We start from the raw sequence: 5,510 nt of genomic DNA on the forward strand, positions 1-5,510 counted from the left end.
CAAGGAGGGTTGCAGGGGGTCCTAAGACCAGGAAGTTTGAGAACTATTAAATAGTAGTTAAGATTACAAACTCCAGGGTCAGAATGGCTAAATACAAGTCCCATTTTTACCACTTAGGAGCTATGTGATTTTGAGAATAGTTGCTCAACATCTCTGGACCTCAATTGCCTCATGTATCAAATGGAGATGATAATAAATAATAGTGCTTTCCCCATAGGGTTGTCTTGAGGCTTCAATGAGTTTATACATGTACTGTGCTTAGAACTCTGATCTTATCCATCATTTTCTTTGGTGGCCTTCCTCTTCTCTTCACCCACTTCTACTCCCCTGTTACTTCTCTCACTCTCCCCCTCCCCCTCCTCCGCCCCCTCCCTTTCTTTTTCTTTCTTTTTCCCTCTTCCCCCATTTCTGTTTGTTTATTTTTGCTTGGTTTAGTTTGAATTGGTCTGTTCTAACTACTGCTGCCTTTGCCTATGGCCAGCAAGTGTCTGTGACGGGTGCTGCTTCTCTGAGGGCTAAAGGTATAGCTTCCCGGCCCCCATCCCATAACCACAACCATCACCTTTCCACCCTATGCTGTGGCAGTCAGCTGCACTTTGAATTTGCCCTTCACAGAATCTTCATCAGCAAAAGACTACAGGAAAATCAAAGTAAGCAACACTAAGTTTTTAAAAACACGCTATGTCAGATGAATTAGAATGTAAAGCAGAAACTTTAGCCTTAAGAATAATCAATGAAACAGAAGAAGGAAGTAGAAAATGCAAGCAATTACATTCATTTCTTAAAGGAAAAGGTGGTATTTACTCAACCTCCTTACACATTTTCAACTATTTTCTCTCACAGCCTACCATCTCCTTTGTAAAATCTCTCTTCCACTTCCCAGAACACCTATCCCCTACCCCACCAAGAACTTTCAAACCATCAAATGGCTTAAATATTCGGATGGACCAGATTCCCATCATATGCACAAGACTGATGGCCATTTAACCTTGGGGATGGGGGTATTCTTGAGTTTTATTAATATACACACTCATAATCCTTTGTTTTTATATTAGTTTTCTAATCTATAAAGTATTTTCAAATAAATTCTTTTAATTTTTGACAACCAGCATGGTATTATTCCTATTTTATAATTTAGGAAACTGAGGCTCAGAGAAGCTACCAAACTTGCCCAAGACCAGAAAACTCTGAATTGACAGAACTGAAAATGGAGTACAAATGAAATCAGAGAATTTTAAAAGACTAGGGGAATGGGAGAAAAACTCAGCAAAAATGGGCGGGCCTGGTGGGGAAAGATGGAACTAGACTATTTTTGTCAGGGGGTTACCACTTAAGCAAATCTGCTCTACTAATAACCTCTACTAATTCCCCCGGGTTTTTCACAGTTCTTTATTGCCTCTACAACTCAAGCTATACATTCTCTAAGAAATTCCAAGAAAATTATATATATATATATATATATATATATATATATATATATATATTACTAATTTGTTCGTACAATGGCTACCTTGGTGACACTGTTCTACCAGCGTTTAAAGAAAGTACACCAGCATGTTTTATAGTTGGGCTGCTTCTGAAGTGTCTGTAAACTGAGAACTGTCTGTATTGCATGTGTGATGTCATTACATATATATTTGGTCAGTCCAAAACTATCTGGCACTTGTCCTTTACCAACATTACTGAGTGTTTTAGTTTCTCAATCATGCTAGCTTAAAATACACAGCTGAATCTAATGAATGTCGAACTTGTTCAGTGATGCAAATTGATTAGAGTATTTTTAAAGAGAAAAAAATTAAGATTCTCTACTTAATTGGGGTGAATATTCACTTTAAGGGAACACAAAGAGGAATCCCTTGGAACCATCAGTTCTGAATACGTTTAAATGTGCATTAATTTAAACACAACTGTTAAGGAAGAAAATTTTATCCTATATGAAATATAAATGTTTTGTTCTTTGTATGTAGAACTGCTAAGCAATCTGAAATATTTTTTAGTGCCAGCACCAGTTTGGCTCAGTGGATAGAGCGTCGGCCTGCGGACTCAGGGGTCCCGGGTTCGATTCCAGTCAAGGGCATGTACCTTGGTTGCGGGCACATCCCCAGTAAGACATGTGCAGGAGGCAGCTGATCGATGTTTCTCTCTCATCGATGTTTCTAACTCTCTATCCCTCTCCCTTCCTCTCTGTAAAAAAATCAATAAAATGTATTTTAAAAAAAATATTTTTTAGTAATCTATACTAATAAAAGGGTAATATGCTAATTAGACTGGGAGACCTTCCAGACATCCTTCCAGACAAAGCCATGGTGGCAGGGCCTAGGCAGAGGCAGTTAAGGGCGATCAGGCCAGAAGGGGAGGGCAGTTGGGAGTGATCAGGCCAGCGGGGAGGGGCAGTTGGGGGCAAGCAGGATGGCAGTGGGGGCCAGTTGGGGGCGAGCAGGTCGGCAGGGGGGGTCAGTTGGGGGAAAGCAGACCAGCAAGGGGGGGGCAGTTGGGGGCAATCAGGCCAGCAGTGGGGGGGCAGTTAGGGGTGATCAAGACAGAAGGGGGGCAGTTGGGGGCCATTAGGCCAGTAGGCAGAGTGGTTAGGGGCAATCAGGCAGGCAGGCAGGTGAGTGGTTAGGAGCCAGTGATCCCGGATTGCGAGAGGGATGTCCGACTGCTGGTTTAGGCCCGATCCCACAGGGACCACCCCACCCCCCACCCCCGTGCACAAATTTCGTGCACCGGGCCACTAGTAGTAATATATTTAAGCTAATAAAACTATGCCCTCGCCCAGCCGGTGTGCTCAGTGGTTGGCATGGACCCATGAACCAGGAGGTCACAGTTGGAATCCCCATCAGGGCACAGGTCTGGATTTCGGGCTCGATCTCCAGTAGGGGATGTGCAAGAGGCAGCCGATTGATGTTTTATTCTCATGTTGATGTTTCTCTCCATCTCCCTTTCTTTCTCTGAAATCAATTTTTAAAAAATATATTTAAAACTATGCCCTCTTACCTTTTTTTAGTTACTTATCAGCTTTGTAGAATAGAACTTTCTGCAATAATAGAAATGTCTATGTCAGTGCTGTCCAATAGAGTAGCTACTAGTCACGTGGCTATTGGGCATTTGAAAAGTAACTAATGCTATTAAGGAATTTCGTTTTTTATTTAAGTTTTACTAATTTCAATAGCTTCACATGTCTAGTAGTTATGTATTGGACAGAGCAGTTATAAGGTTTCCTTTGGCAGTAAAAAAAAAAAAATCCCATGATCCTATCATTCTGAAGTCCCAAAACTGTGAAGTCAGGATTAAAGCTGTGGCTAAAACTCTGAAATTGAGTGCTGAAATAAAGGTAGCTAACCAGCACAAAATTTTTCAGGTTGTTTGTGTTCTTATTTAATAAACATCAAAAAACTATTATGTGCAAAATAACAAATGGGCAAGAGAATATATACACACTAAAACAAAATATATATCTGAGACCTCTGGCTAGTCTCATGGTTTCTGTTAAATCCCAATTCAGTACATCCTAACAAGATAAGGCTGACCAATAAACTCATCCTTTTAACCACACAGTATTGCTGAGCTCCTATTTTAGGACAAACAACTATGCTGAGCTTTGGGGACATACTATTGAACAGGACAGAATGCCTGCCCTTCAAGAAACTTAAGAATCTCCTGGGGGTAGAGTCAGGTGAACAAGCAATGAGAATACAGTGTGATGAGTCCCCCACAGAAGCAGACTCAGATGCCATAGAAGAGGCTTCTAACCCAGTCTTGGAGAGCCGGGAAACGGTTTCAAGGGCAGAAAAGGTTTCAGAAAGAAAGAAAAAACATAGCGTCTGCCTACTGAATCTATCCAATATTTATGTTTCTTTTCCAAACTCCCTTTGCATCATGTCATAGACATTTTCAAGGTGTTCACTTCTGGGTACATTTCAGTATATATATATACAAACATACATACATTATTGATTTTTAGAGAGGAAGAGAGAGGGATAGAGGAATAGAAACATCAATGATTAGAGAGAATCACCGATCAGCCGCCTCCTGCACGCTCCCTACCCGGGATCGAGCCCGCAACGCGGGCATGTGTCCTTGGCCAGAATCGAACCCGGGACCCTTTAGTCCGCAGGCCGACACTCTATCCACTGAGCCAAACCGGCTAGGGCCAATATATATTTCTTGAACACTGACAAATGAAGAGCCTCGTTGTCATTTCCCCGGAGGGTTCATTGTACACTAGGGGCTAAAGGAATATGACCACAAAAATTTCTCCTGAAAAAATTAAGTTCCTAGGGCAAATATTTCAGTAATCTTACAGACAAGAAAAATGTCATACTAGCTTGGAATGCATGATTTTATCACAGGAGTTTCTTTTTCAAATCGTGCGTGGTTTCCTATCCAAACTAAATTTAGACATCTCCCCAAAATAAATTTCAGGAAGGCCAAGTAAATTAAAAAAGAATCCCACCAAAATGTTACTTTACTATTCCAATGCAATGACGTTTGTTAATGGGGAATTTCGACAGCATCGTGATCCTAGCATGGGGTTTACCTTGGACAATCTGGGTTCAAACTCCACTTCCTGCACTTGCAGGCGGGGCGGCCTTGGGCTTTATCTAACTGGCCCTGGCTTCCATTTCCTACCTGGAAGAAATACGGCGAGAGACGACGGAGCACCAGCCCCCACCTCACACAGGTGGTCACCCCTGAATAGTCAGTGTGTTTACAAACAGCACGAGCTGTTCTTATTAATTACACTAACCCTCCCTGCAGAAGCCCAGGGGAAAACAACACAAATGCTGCCCGTCAGGTGAACCCTGGACGATGAGGGGCCTCCGGCAGGTCCGGCCGCGTTGCCTGCACTGGACTTGGCCTCCGGGTGGGAACGAGGGAGAAGGGCCTGGAGGCAAACCCGCAACTGTCTTCCGGGCGATGCGGTCGGGTCCACAAAGAATCGTGTTCGGTTTTGTGTTTTTAAATTTGCACCCAAAGACTGAGGAAAAGGTCACTGTTGCTAGAAAGAACGTAGAAGGGCTCGGGGTGGTCAACAGACGACGGTAACAAACGACTCTTGACAAGAGCAGATGCGGGTGGGGTGTTTGTGTCTTATCTTCTCAACACAGAAGAGGACGGACATCTTGGGCTTTCCTCTACCCTAACGGGGAGCCATCTGCACCGCACACCTCGAGGCCTTCCTCCGGGTCGGGGCGGGCAGCGGGCGGGTGCTGGTGCCTTCGGGCACAGACGCCGGGCCCAGGCCTCGCCCTCGGGTCCCTCCCTCCGGCGCTCGCTCCCCACAGTCGCCGTTCTCCACGTCAGGAGCCACGTCCACGGGCACGGACCGGTGCCAGCAGGGCGTGCTCGGTGCCCAGGCCGCACGCTCCCGAGCCGGGCATCCCCACGCGGCGCGGCCGCGAAAACTCCCGGGCCCTCGAGGCCCCGGTGCGGCTTTCCTCAAAGCACCCCGGAGCTCGCCCTGACGTTTTGGGGCTCTCGAGGTTTTCCGCGTCGCGGGCGGGTAG

The sequence above is a fragment of the Myotis nattereri genome, assembly GCF_964212035.1.
Source record: "Myotis nattereri genome assembly, chromosome: 2".
Taxonomy (NCBI): domain Eukaryota; kingdom Metazoa; phylum Chordata; class Mammalia; order Chiroptera; family Vespertilionidae; genus Myotis; species Myotis nattereri.